This window comes from Tyto alba, unplaced genomic scaffold (genome assembly GCF_018691265.1).
Source record: "Tyto alba isolate M040663 unplaced genomic scaffold, T.alba_DEE_v4.0 Super-Scaffold_45, whole genome shotgun sequence".
In the NCBI taxonomy this organism is placed as follows: domain Eukaryota; kingdom Metazoa; phylum Chordata; class Aves; order Strigiformes; family Tytonidae; genus Tyto; species Tyto alba.
In genome coordinates, this window is record NW_024881321.1 from 31,184,075 (window position 1) to 31,199,031 (window position 14,957).

The window sequence follows — 14,957 nt, forward strand, 5'->3', positions numbered from 1 at the left end:
AGCGTGAATTAATTACTTCATTACTGTTTGTGGCCTCCATTACAGAGTAAAAGTACACAGCTGAGGCCTGACATAAAAGTAAACTGTCTTTAGAGTACACTAAAAACCACAGGAATGTTTCAAGTATAATCTTGCAAACTAGTACAAGTCAGCTGGAACAAGTTAGCTGTTTCTGGCTGTCAAAACAAAACATTTAGAGAGGTATTTCTCTGGCTAAGATTCAAAGACAAATTGTCATTTTTACTGCTAAAGTTCTGCAATTGGCCCTGAATTACAGGTGAGGGCACTATAAGCAAAAATAAAACCTTAGGACAGGCTAAATGCAGATACATTTAAAGTGAAATATCTTTAAAAGGCACAACAAAAACGTTCTCACTGACATTTTAAATCACAGGACAGTAACTCCCAAGCTGAAAAGCATTTTATATTTGGCGTATAAATACTATTATTTAGAGAATGATTGAAGCTTTTCCCTAGAAAATGTATATTATATACACATACATATAGACATTTGAAGAAAATTGCCTAAAAACAAAATTAATAGAATCAAATAAGATTACATATGAAAAGTTAAATCTGCTGCCCAGTGCATTTGAATCAGGGAACAGTCTGAGACATAACTGTAAAACAAGAGGAATGAAAATACTAGCTTCAACTTTATCCTTGATAATTATCAAACCTCACTTGATAATGTTGCAGGAGACTTGATATTCTAAGGTAGCTTCATTTTTTCTAACTGCAACACTAGTGCATTTCTGTACTTGTTTTCAAATAGGTTTCTCATATGGTAAAGATCATCACACACTCAGAACTATTTGAAGTTCAAATAGTAGGTTTTTTTCTTTTCTGAGTTGTTAGATAGTGCTTAAAAAATAGAAATTTCTATGTTTTTTGTCTTATTTTATTAATTTGAAAGGTATTTCAAAAGACAGCTACCTTGATTTTTCCATAAAATATATAATTTCAGCTCAAAATACTTAATTGAATTGAGCAGGAAAAAAGACCATGTTTATTCAATGATGTAAATGGGATGATTTTAAAGAACACTCAGCACCAAACTGCTTTTTTGATAGTTAGTGAAGCACTTTTTCTATTTAGTTGCCTCAGCATGTAATTCAAAATTACAGCAAGAAATTAATAAGATTTTTTTAAAAAGTTTTGAACAGAGTTTAGACCTTGATTTCATAATATTTTTTTACAGTCTAAAATATGGAATAACTGAAATCTAATGTATATTTCTAGAATAAGTGGTAGGAAAAAGTGCAAACTGTACTATCTGCAAAGTGGTATGAAACAACTGAAGATGCTGGGATGATGCACACACAATAGTGCAGTCATATTTGGTTTCCTCTGAGTAAAATTCTTAAATAAAGAAAAAACCTTTCCAAGAATATGAAGGTAATAAAAGGAAAAAAAAAAAAAAAGCAAACAAACAAACAAAAAAAAAACACAAAAAAAAAACCCTAATGTTTCTGGGATTTTAAAACTCATGAGACTTCCAGCAGTTTGCAACCTTGAGCTATTACTGCATTATACCAAGCAACTACATTGACTTTATTGAAACTGTGTAAGTAGAAAACTGCTGTACTGAAGAACTTAATGCAGAGAAGGCAAATGGAAGTATCCGACTCACTTACCAGAAGTCTTGTCATCCTTCATGAAGCACTAGACGTTAGGTCAAAAACATAAGCTATTAAAATTTTCAACTAATCCAATGTCTGCAGGCTCTGTGACACTGGGCTATGAAATGCCTAAATGTTTGGATCTTGCCCCACATTTAAACCCATCTGATACAAATGTAAACAAAGTCAGCTTGGCAAGCAGAGGGATCCATAGTGGGACCCACCCGGGATATCAGGCTGAGTTTTCCATGGAACTTTACGCAGCCTAAACACAATTGCTAGTAAACTCAAAATCTAGTAGATCAAAGTCATCTACTAGTAGGGCCAAAACAATACAATGGGTACTTGAGTGGTTTTCTCAATGCTTTCTCTATTCACAGCAACACTGGAAGACTTATCTAACCTCAGGATGATCACCAGGATCCCAAGACAGGGAGCAAGGTTGTCTGTAGAACACATGGTGAGGGTGAGGAACCAGGAGAATGATGATGATGATGATGATGGAGTCACCTACTCTCAGAACACTGCAAGACACTTTTCCTCAGGGGATCTGATGGTTACCAAAAATCTCCTCAAAGTTCCAAAGCCTAGTCCTTTCTCGCAAAAGCAGATAGCTTGCACATCTTTGAGAAAGGTGATGGTCCTTTTTTAATTAACTACTCTAGACTACCCCATTTCACTGTCAGAAGCAATTCACATTTGGAGTCCCACAACCCTATTGCAAGTATGATGCCTCAGAATCACCCCCAGTGGATTTGGGACTCAAGTCTGCCCAGATTAATTAAAACGGTTTAAACTCTGTTATGCAGTTGAAAGAGCTCAGTCTGGTTCTTGACTCCCCTCCCTTTCAAGAGAAAGCCTTAGGTGCACTTTGGAGAGAAGCTCTTCCTGCATGAGTCCTATACACTGAGACTGGTGAAGGAGGTGCTGCCATCACGCTTCCCACCCCCCGCTAGTCATGAGCTTGCTACCAGGTTGTCTCAACCTGTTGATGAGAAAGCCCTTCCTAATATACACTGAAACAAAATCTGAGGTATTTGGGACAAGAAAAGTGCCCCTATAGAATTTAAGTCTCCTCAGTGTTAGGTGGAAGCTGAGAAAAGCTTCTTGGGACTACAACTTGAACCTGACTTCCAAGAAGGTGTTATTCCTAATAACGTAGTTTACTCTGCATTCCTCCTCAGTGAATGAGAATGCACTTTGCTAACATTTTGAAAGCGTAAGTACATATAATGAACTTGATGACACAAAAAATATAAAACAATGTTGCAGTGAGGCAAATGTGAGTTTTCTTTCAACTCATCAGCCAGGCTATCACCCTGTGTTTCACGTTTTGAGAGCAAAGTGAGACCTACTTGCCTACACAAATATTTTAGGTTAAACCTCTAACACTTAGCAAGATTTTGATGATGTTAAGTGAAAGGTTTGAACAGTTACAGTTACAGCAGAACTACAAAAGAAAAACAAAGTAATGCTTTGTTTTTACAATAACAAAAAAGTAGGGAATAAAAAAAAAATCACAGGTTGTCATAAATGCCAACATTTAACAAAAATATATTTTCTTTTATACTTGTTTTGCAATAGAAACAGCTCAATATGAATGTAAACATTTATCTGATCTACAGTCCTTCCAGAAAAGTGGTTTTTTTTTTTGATACAAACATATTTCGTTGAATCTTCTTTGCAACTGATGATTAAACAGTTGGCATTTATCAAACAAATTATGAGAACGCTGTCTGGTAAAACACAAATTAAAATCTATTCTTAAATTAAAAATATTGATAAAAATTACTTTGGTGACACCTATTGGTATTATTTAAGAGTCTAAGTTCCCAGGAAAAAAAAAAAAAAGATATATAGGCCTACCTTCCCACCCTCCCTCTTCCTCCACCATTCCCCTTGCTGCCACCAAAGGAGCGAAGAACCCCAGAGTTAGTGTCCTGCAGAACATATACTTTCTAGAGCCCTCAAATATATCCAGAGATAACCCATTGTCCATCTTCTAGTTTCAACTTTTCTTTACTCTGAAGTGGTAAAAGTGGGTTTATTAAGTAATAATTTTAGATAACACAATTCAACTGTGGCAATTTGTGATGGATGAAACTTCATTTTCATTGCAAAATATTTTAATCACGTATGTAACACCAAAATAAGGTCACTTAAACCATGTGTATAACACCAAACAGAAGGTCAGTTTTCATCAGAGCAGAACTAAAGAAACTCCCTCCGAGAATATTCACAAATAAGAAGTCCCAGACACTTGATCTCAACCTCTGTGACAAGTAATTTATTTCATGAAGGACACAAAACCACAGACAGTGGGAAAATGGTATAAACAGTTGAGGCTTGCCAGCAACACTCTGCTGATGTCAACTGCAACAGGAAGAGAACCTCAAGGAAGAAGGATGACAGCCAAGAAACCATAAATTTTTTAAGATTATGAGCACACAGAAGGAAGTAATTGGCCCAATAGATGGCACTGCTTATGACATGGATGCTTAAATACTCCAGGGGAGACATCTTTACTTCAGGGCTTCACACAGGTTTGAGTCACCAGCAGTATTTACCTAATACTAACACAGATTCACTACCACTGATCAAAAATAAAAATACTACTGTCATGTTCTAGCACCATTTCCAAATCCCTCCTCATATTTTGTTTGGTTCAGCCAGATTTACTTTATTTAATTGATTTGGGTTTGCAGGCCTGCATGACAAATAAAGTGGAATTAATTTGTTGTCTTGAAATGAACTAAGCTACACATGTGTAAGAAAAGAATAGCTTTTTTAATAAGCCAAAGCATTATTTTAGCAAGACTAAGTATGCTTATCATAATAAACTAAGTATCCATAAAATTAATGTCTGGAAAAAATGTCTGATTTTTAGGCTAAGATAAATGTATGATCACACGTTTCTACATCACAAATACATTTAGTAAATGACTAAAATAACAATGTGGTTTATCTATTATAATTTTTATGTATTTAAAATAGTTTATTTTCCTTGGTTCCTCTGGATTTTGCTCTTGACCTAGCCGGAAATGTAATCAAAATCTTTGTCTGTTTATGGGACCACAGAAAATGAGGTACTTACTGTTGTAAAGATGAAAAATAAAAGAGTTAAGTAACAAAGTAATTAAATGTTAAATTTTTGAAGGCTGCATCTCAAATAGTAAGAGGATTAAGTAAGAAAGCTAGAATAGGTTTGTTTAGCATTAAGGAACTATATTACACATTTTAAAATGTGTGTACATGGGTGCACACTGCAGAGAGATGAAAAATCATTCCTTCAGGACAACTATATGTTATGATTATTAAATGCTAATACAATTATAACACTCAGATACCACATTCTGTCAAGATATGATACTGATATTCCACAGATGCAAAATGATTAGTAAATTTAATACATACAATTCTATAATAAAGACTATAGGTTTCTTCTAAGACTACCTAATATAACAAATCAAACTAAATTAAATATCAACAGGTTATTAATGGATGAAATTTATTACATTGAAAGAAGCAGAAAAAAAAAAACATCCAAGAAGATGTGAAAAGATTTCAGATGGACTGAGTGAAAAAGTTTCACTGGAATATTCTTTGGCACTTTCATACTGAAATTTGTGATTCCTCTTTAATATGAGGCTGGTCTTAACAAGTGATGTCAGCTTTAAATATGCCTGAAGAACAGAATGAAGCATGGTGGTAAAACAATTTATGAAATGATGCATAAATAGTCTGTGCAGTTTCCCTATGAGACTTGACAAAACATACTGGTTTCTATCCAGACATCAAAATGTAATTAAGTATGTTTTGTTATGTATATTCATGGATTATTCACATCCAAATACTTTGCTTGCTTGAACTGCATTAGTGTATTTGGCCCCGATCTACAAAATATTCTAAGTGGAAAGTAAAATGAGAGCAACTTTTCCTGCAGGAAATCAGTTTTCCTTTGTCTCCCTTTCTACAGATCTAGATCTAGAGCAATTAAAAGTTTGAGACACTGGATTAGTGTTAGAACGTATCTAAATATTCAAAATAGTGACAGATGGTCCCAATACAACACACAGTGTGATCCTGCAGAAAGAAAAGCCCAGCTATGGGAGCAACATCAGCATTCCATACGTTCAGGTTGATGGTGAACACTTCAAAGAGAAAATTATTTGGTTGCAACAGCAACAGAATTGCCACAATTCCTACACAAACCAACAAGTTTTCAAACTAGTTCAAGAATCACCCCATGCATGATGTCTACATTTTCAGGCCTTTGTCAGGACACTCTTTTCAAATACACAGAAAAATGGCTCCACTGAGCCAAGAGAAGCTCCAATTTCTCTCATTTATAAAGACAAAAATCTCTCACCTTTAAACTCGTGCCAGATTGGCCTTAAGCTCTTCTGTGTTGATTTAGTAAATCACAATTTTTGTTTAAATAAGTAGTATCTGATGATCACTTCTGGCAAAAAAATTAAAGAAGCATTTTCTCACACTCTCTTCTTCCTCTGCTTTTCCCTCCCTTTCCCTGCTCCAGGTAAATATGTTGGTTTGTAAATGTTCTGCAAATTTCAGTATGGCTCAAACAACTTCTAAAACATGTTAAGAAAAAACATGATGTCCACAGCACACCCTTCCAACCGTAAAGGTGTTATCTTTGGCCAAGTGGCTAACGCATTACTACTGCTTCCTTTATTAAAGTACACTTGCTTTAACATTTCTGTGTGCTACAAACTCTTCTGTCCTCTAAGATTTCATTTGTCCCACTTTATGGTGACTAACACCAAATTCAAGACCCTTTTCACAGTCATATTTTCAGGAAACTCCCTATGAGTGGTAGCTAACACAGTGGGAGGCCAGTCCCTGCCTAAGGACACTCAGGAGCTGTTACAACACCGACATTAATTTTGCTGTTTGTCATATCCTGCTATCAAAGCCTAAAGGGTGTTTACAAATCCTATGGACTATTATGCTCTGTTCAGTTGTACAGATATGCTGGAAGAATGGAGAAAGGAAAGGGAGTAAGTACCAGGATTTGTTCTAGAATAAAAATAAATACAGCTGATAAGAGTATTTAGGTAGAAAGAAATGTACCTAGTCAGCAAGAGAGTGTAGTAACAAAGTTTTAAGCAGAATGCAAAAAAACCCACATCCATTTCAAAAAGGAAAAATCATCCCACATTATTTTTTTATGCCATTGAGCTATCTAAATAATACAGACTAATTTTATTTATTTATTTATTTGAAAATGCTTAGCATCCTGTAACTATGGTAACAATTTGCCTTGCTGAGTGCATCTTTGTTAACGTCCTCTTGCTGTAGTAATGCTTCCATCACCATCTGGCAGTGGCAATTTTCTTGCTCGAGTGAAAATTCCTCCAAAGTATAAAAATCAGGCCATTTATTTTTAGAGGGCTGACTGCCCCAGCTTCTAGTGACTTCCAGAGTCCCAGCCACAACCTCTGTAATTCAGTCATGTGATTTGGTATCTTAAAGAAGGGGATATAGAGCAGTGTAAAGACTGATTGGGTTACAAAGTTAATCAGTTGCCATCTTGCCTTTGATAGAGAAGTTTTATTTTTCAAACTTTTTCAATGAGTGATGTTTTAAAATCATATACTCTGTCTCACCTCCTTTGCTTCACAGAAAATCAGTAGTATTAAGCAGATGACAAAATGAGCTCCATTATTAGTAAGACAGGTTCCAAGAATATCGCATGAAGACTGGGAAACCTTTGGTTTCCATGGTAAATCATTTGACTCTAATACACTTAATAAACATGTTTAACATTCCATACTCAGTGGGTCAAATGGAAATAATGTAATCACAGTTATTATGTCAAATAAATAAGTTAAGAACTCAGAACAGCAAAATACCAAGTATGTACTGACAATGAGCCAGGTTGTATAGATACAAAAGCAGGAGACCTCTCATGGCCCTCCCTCTTGTCTACTTTTTGACATTGAAGTAACTCTTCTGAATTCTGCTCTAAAGCAGAGAACAGTATATCACAACTATAAAATAAGCATAATTTTGCAGTTAAAAATAATGTGTTACTAAACATTTAATTAAAATAAACTCCTTTGGCCAGTTTGCATATCTGGTTATTAAAAGTCAGCTGATTGATAAATGATTTATGTATTAGGCATTTATTTCAAAACTGCCTAAAACCAGCCAAATAATCCTCCTGGTTTTGGGGGGGGAATACAGATAACCACCAAATTGATGATAGAGCTTACGATAAATTTTATACATATTTATTTATGTCTTTGGTGTGCATGAAGGGTGTAGACCAGACAAAAACATGGGACCACTTTTTTCCAGATTACTCATCCAAGCATGTGCCAGTATTGATTTCTCCCTCCACAGGTCCAGAGCATAAAACCAGAGAGTGTAGTTCTGCTCTGTGCAGGAAACATATAAGACAGGCTCCTTTCTATGCAAAAATTTGCTTTCAATGTGTGTTCATATACAGACAAATCTCTACCTTGGGGTGATATTTTTTTTTCCCTGAAGGTAAATGTTTTCAGAAAAAAACAAGGAATTGACAGTGGCAGTTTAGGCTGGCATTTGGAAACAATGGAGAGAGCAGCATGTAGCTTGATAAGAAACATATTGATGGAAGAAATGTATTGATGGTCACAATGGGACAGTTGTGAGACTGCAATGACTTTCAATTTCTAGGACAATTCTGTAGGGTTTGAATGCTTTGTAGAACAGATGTGTTTTAAACTGAGCATATTTAACATGAACACTTGAGAAAGAATCTGGAAAAAAAAAAAAAAAGGAGTCCTGTTCTGCACAGGATTAATTAAGTCGTATTTCTCAGTGAGAACCCCTTAAGTTACCTTAGAGAAATGACTAAATATCTGGTTATCTTTGATGAGTCAACATCTCAGGTTTGGAGTTTCAGTATACCTCCCAAACAGCAATTTTATAAAATCTGAGGGTTTTTAACCTTACTTCAAGCTTCTCCTCCTTCACAATGGACTATTCTCTATTTTTTTAATGCTTATTGAAGAAATATGATAGAAATTTATTAAATATGAGATTAATTATTTTATGAAAGGACTGAAGAGAAAACTCTCTATTAAATGTCTAGTTTTATTTTTTTAAAGGAGGTTAGCATTTGTAAGACAACTTTGGAAAGTTTAGTCTCTGAAGAAGACCATTACCAATTTCCTGACCAGAAAATACAATGATAGCATGGAGTTCCTTAGGCAAAAGGATAAAGCCCAATGTTTCTTCTTTCTTTTTTTATAAGATAAAGAAATCTAACTTTTATTGAGATCATTAACCCCTCTTTGTTATAAACTGTTATAAAGTGCATAGGTCTTTTCACTGGGAAAAAATATCAAAAGAGAAAACATTGCTTATTCCAGTCTCTTTTACAGTGAAAATTTAATACACATATTTACAATGCAGAAGAAATTATCACAAAAAAATGTCACATGAACAAAACTAGCAGAACTCTCAGAGCTACAAATTTCTTGAACTGAGGTTTTGGAAGCAACAATTTACCACACCCCACCCATGAGCATGCTGCAAAGACAGGAATCTAACGCTACTTAGATGGTTGGAAAGGATCAGCAGCTGGTGGGGCCAGTCTCTCTACTGAGCCTGAATAAGTAACCCACAGTCACTGCCCGTACCTTAGCAAGGCTAAAGGGAGATGGGCTGAATTGTCACCCTGCCTGTCACTCACCTCCAGTGATGCTGTGGGGGTGAGACACAGCTTCAGAAAAGTCAGAGGTGCTGCAACATGAAGGAAGCAATGGTATGAAGATAGGATTTTTTTTTTTTAACAGCATTAGTCTGGAATTCATTTCATAGATTGAAAGAATCATAGGATGATTTAGGTTTCATTGCATATGCACTACAGGTTTGCCTCACCTCAGCCTCAGGAAATATAATATTTTGGTAATTCTTCTTCCCTGGGAAGTCAATACATAAGAAGGCTGCTGCTTCTCTTTGGCTGACATCTATTTTGTCTGGACATCAAGTCCATAACTAACAAATTTCTCTTCACAGTAGCTCCAGAATCCCATCTCAGTGTTTAAGAAAAGAAGTATCCTCTGTTACTACTGCTAATGAGAATTATAAATAGCTCAAAACAGGCAGCAAAAATTGATGAACATATTTATAAACTTGTTATAATAATTACAGGCTGAAAGATCAAAACCAGAGGACACCAGAAAGAATTTTAGAGGCAACAATAATTCTATTCATGGTAAAATAAACATAATATATTTGGCATAAAATAAGAAAATTATAAGATATGGGTCAAAGAAAAGCCAGCCAAAAGCATACCCCAGATGCAAAATAAACAAGCATGAACACAGAACTACCATTAATCTGATTTGTTACACCTGAATAGCAGTTTTTGAATACTGAAGCAATTCAAGCCATGGCATCTTTCCAGTTTGTATTGTAAAAATTCAATATGAATGAAGAACCAGAATGTTATTTTTTAAAATATATGAAACTTCATACTCTTAAGTATCCATTCTCAAAATCTACCCTTCAGTATTCTTAAGTGTTGCCTTTCATTATTTCTAACAGAAAAATTACAAAAATCTAGCAAATAGCAGACCCACACACCTGCTACTAAGTATCTACTTATGACCATTGGAAAGCTTTACTTAAAAAGGTTTGTTGTATTCTTAGAAAATTGCTGTATCTATTTCATCAGATTAGGAGGGTTATTGCAAACTTCATTTGCAGGAAACACTCAAATACAAGACTGACATGCTGCAACACACATTTTACATTCACAATTCAGCCAAAACAGATCCTGAGGTCTTTGCTGCTAACCAGGATTTCTAGGTGCCACAGAGATATCTAGGACTCTTTGAGAGCCCCCAGGTTCCACTATTCCTCTCCACTCCAACTGGTAAAAGAGTCACTATTCCACACCCATTCCCATTAAAATATCTTTTGTCCACATTACTAAGATAAAGTTAATATATACCAGTATATCCTATAGGTGGTGGCCTCTCCACTGTAGGCCAAGAACAACTCTTGAAATTAAAATGGACAACCTTCTAGGCTGCAGGGAGGCAAAGTGGCTATCATATTCATAGGTTTTGTGATGGTTGTGCAGGCAAGTCACGATCACATTATAAAAAAAAAAAAAAAAAAAAGAAAAAAAGACAAGCAACTCCCTCTGCTCACAGCTCACGTAAAAGTTAATTCACAGTAATTATACATCTTTTTGATACTTTTAAGGTGCCATTTTTCTTGACATCTTAGTAGCCCGTGCACTTTTTGTCAGACAGACAGCTTTACTCAATATGTGTCATGTCTATGCAATAAAGTTATCATGAAAATTAATGGTAATATTATGAACCTCAGAATAAAAGCAATTAACTTTTTTCTAAATCCCAACAGTACAAACCCTCTACATCTTAATTAGTTCTCGACCATCTTACTTCATATATTTCCACAACATGCAGTTATTATTTAAATAAAATACACTCTGGGGACTCATTTTCCAGCATGATGGAGTAGTTTTGCTCCATGTTGGCAATGTGAATTTAGGTTTTACCCTAGTCTAGGAAAAATCTCTCCACCGAAAGGCTGAGCTTCCTTTTAAATGGACCGAGCACAGACAGATCATCCAAACTCCCTTTGTTTCTAGTTCCACAGTGAAAGAAAAAAATTATCCTGACCATAGGCATCGTGTCAGTCCATAAACAACAACAGCATGCTGAGGATTAAAGTACTCCATTATAATGGGTTATTCTCTTCATAGGAAAAAAAATATTTAAAAAGATTCTATTTTACTGAGTATCAAACAGATAAATTTTATTCTACCTTTTCCATTTACTTTCTTGACACACAATCTGTGCAGATCACTTAATGTACATGATCTGATCCCTAATCTGCTCTTACCAAGAGGAGTGCAGATTCACTACTCTGTTGAGGACTTACTGGGTTTTGTTCAACTAAAATGGAAAAGCTTTCTGATCATCATGGTAAATATAAATGCAGCTTTTGTTTCATAATTATCACAGCTATTCAGATCCTGAAAATATGACTTGTTTTTCCTGTAGCTGTACTATGCAGATCTTAGGGGTGTCATAGAAACTAGAAATGATTCACTGGACAGACATTTTCCTTCTCAGTCAATACTGAACCAACAACCCAGAACAACACTAAGAAAAATTTATCTAATGAAGATGATATCTTTCTTGAAACAAGTTTTTGACATGTCATTTGCTTTTCTCTATTCCTCTTGATAACTGACTGACTTGAATAAAGCATTTTTTTTTCTGTAATCTTTGTTCTGCAGCTATGACGCTTTAGATATCTGCCTGATAAACACTGCCAATTTGTACCATTTTAACAAGAGGGCAGAAGTATGAGCCTTATGACAGAAAACAAAACAAAAACAAAAGCAATCAAAACCAAATTACAACATCTTTTGAATAACTTCAGTGATTTTGAGTGAAATGTTCAAACACTACACAACATGGTACTTTTTCAAGTGCTGTCCTATCCTTAGAAATAATACAACTCCTCTGTCTAACAGCAATATTCCCCTATATTTTGTGAGAAAAATCCCTCTAACATTCAGACAATCTGTGTTACGCACGGCTGGGTACCATCTCTCTGTGCCATTCAAACTAATTAAGATTCTGCAACTAGAATTTACGTTTACAATATTTTGATGAAACTGGACCCAGAAAATCAGGCTGTTCTCTATCAGCTCTACAGTATTAACTTTTCAAAAATATAGCACGCTTTATGCATGTAGTGGATTTTATTTCAAATAAAAGAGTGATTACCCTTTCCCCATCACAGCTTTTTTCTCCAAAATCCCACATACAGTAGCCTGCTAAATATTTTAAAAGACAATGGATGACTAGAGGACTTCAGATGTCACAACAGCATACAGAGCCTGCTCAGTTTAAGTCCAGTCATACCATGGCCAAGAGCGAGCACAATCTGACCCACTACCTATGTGTTGTACATAATATTTCATTTGTATTCTTTCTTAAAATGCTTCAGGCAATTAACTAACAAAACTGTGAAGATGTGTTTTTATTAAAAGCAGCAAATAGCAGTACAAGGCATCATCATATGATTGAGCACATTCTGTGTTAAGACTGGTAAGTAGGGAGAGACAAAGGAGAAAGGGAAAATTACATACCACTATTTGTGTTTGTTGTAGTCCTCCCTCTTCTTCCACCCTACAAAACAAGATCCCATACAGCAAGCGTTATCTACCTACTAGGAAGCAGGAGTCAAAAAGAGTGTCAATCACAGGGGTATTACATACAGAAAACTTCCACCCTTTCTCCCCCTTGTAGTCATTGAAAAAGTAGGAAAAAATGTGTAGAATTAGGAAATATACTGTTATGGAGAAAGTCAATATAATGTAAAAAGGGGAAAGAGGGAGGAAGATAGGATGGCAGAAAACAAGACTATGACAAACACAATTACTAGTATGTAATTTTACATTTTTGTATGTCCTGTTTCCTCACATCCTACAAAACAAGATTCCATACAACAAGCAGAAGTGGTAAGAAATTAAATTGATAGTAGGCTCCTCTTAATTTCCAGCCTGAGAAGCTCTTCAATCAAAATCATTCAGATTAAGTAATAAATTTTGTTGATAACAACAGTGGCAAGAAGGATCATATCTCATCTCTATATATTGCAGATGTTGTTGCCTCAGTCCTTTGGTCTAGAAGAATAAAATGCTCCCAATACACTGCTCATGAACAGGGAGACACCTAAGGTTTTTCTATACCCAAAGGAGTATCTTCATATCACTAAGCAATGCTTATTTCAAGTATTACTAAAAACTTCTTTTCTCATAGAATAAAACAGGTCTCTTCTTCATGTGAGTGTGTTTTAGGTCAGGGAAGATGCAAGTACATCTGATGGCTCTTAAGAAAACTAAGAGGTATAGCAATTCATATATAATGCTAAAAACTGAAGAAAAGAAACACACGCTACACAAACAACTTCATTTGGAAGTAGTCAGTTCAGAAAAATAACTAAGTCTGACTCCAACAGGTGTTTCTGTGGAAGGAAATGAGAGGGCTCACAGCAACGCACACAGAAAATTTAGAATATCCAGGTTTTGAAATGCAGACTATCTTTTCCTTATTGTTTGGGAAGTTGTACCTTGAATACACCAGGTACCGAAATTTCTTGAGAACTAAGAAGTGGGTTTTGATGATTTTACTGGAAAGGGGAACTAACACCCAATAACTTCAGAGATCACTTGATAACAAAACTATCCTAAAATAAGAGAGCTCAACTGATGTAAAACAGCTTCAATGCTTAAAAATATAAAAAGAAACTGATGTTGTAGTTACAAGACAAATATGATGGAATTACTACAGAATGAGGTAGGTGAGTCAAAGCTGGTTGTAGGTAAGATCAAGAAGATTGAAAGAATATCTGTTGAAATACATACCTTCAGGAGGTTATGTCACTGTTTCTGCACACATTTAAATCTCAAAGTGTAGGTAGGCAACTAAGCCAAAAGGTGAGGAGACAGGGAAGTTAGATACTCATGCATTCACTGATCAAATGTTACAAAGGATAAGCTTTAGAAATTCAGTTTCCTGACACCTTACACACGTTTCTTGTAACTGCTAGTTCTAGATTATAAGAGAGCTGTTCTTGAGAAAAACATAAATCATTCCTCTATATCAGTTCACATGGGAGCTACAGTTCATTCCGTAAGCCGTAGGAACTGGAATGTAATTAAGCTGTACATTTACAAATAATTATTACAGTATTGGGGAGCTTGAAAACTTTAAAGAATGATTTATTTTTTTTAAAAAAAGATCTTTATGAAAATTTTGTCTACATCAGATGCAAAAGTTTGAACATATGAAGATTAAAATTCTTCAACTCCTTTCAAACTCTCATTTAGAACAATATAATTTAGTCACAGGGATTAGACAGAGCAAGAGGAAACAACAGTATGGTGGAAGAAGCAAAATCCAAGAAAAGACTGAAGATAAATATTCATTTTCTATAGACTATTTTTTTTCCAAGAGTAAACCCAACAGAAGTAAACTCTGAAAGCAAGTTGAAGATCAAATAATGCAATATATATATATATATATATAAAAAAATAAACTCAGAGTGAGATAAACCATGAGAAAATAGAAATGTTCTGTCAGTCCCAGGGAACAGAGCAATTAAAATAGATTGAAAGCAAAATAAATTACCTATTTGCCTTGTTGTATCTACAAAATACTTTATGAACTTCTATTTTCAGGAAGCAAAGAGAAGATAATTGCTGGTGACAGCCAAGAAAACTGAAAAGACACAGGTCACAAGCAAACAGGAAAAGGCAGCACCATC

General features: G+C 35.1%; 1 protein-coding gene across 3 annotated transcripts in view; it reads right to left on the reverse strand.

The window, feature by feature from the left end:
• FGF14 (fibroblast growth factor 14) overlaps positions 1 to 14,957 on the reverse strand; it is a 412,228-nt gene that overhangs the window by 166,573 nt on the left and 230,698 nt on the right. Inside the window, exon 2 of one of the 3 annotated variants that reach the window (XM_032997042.2) lies at positions 12,778 to 12,817. The exons of the other annotated variants lie outside the window; for them this stretch is intronic. The gene's annotated coding sequence lies outside the window, so the exon portion shown is untranslated. The remainder of the gene's footprint in view (positions 1 to 12,777; positions 12,818 to 14,957) is intronic. 3 annotated transcript variants of the gene reach the window in all.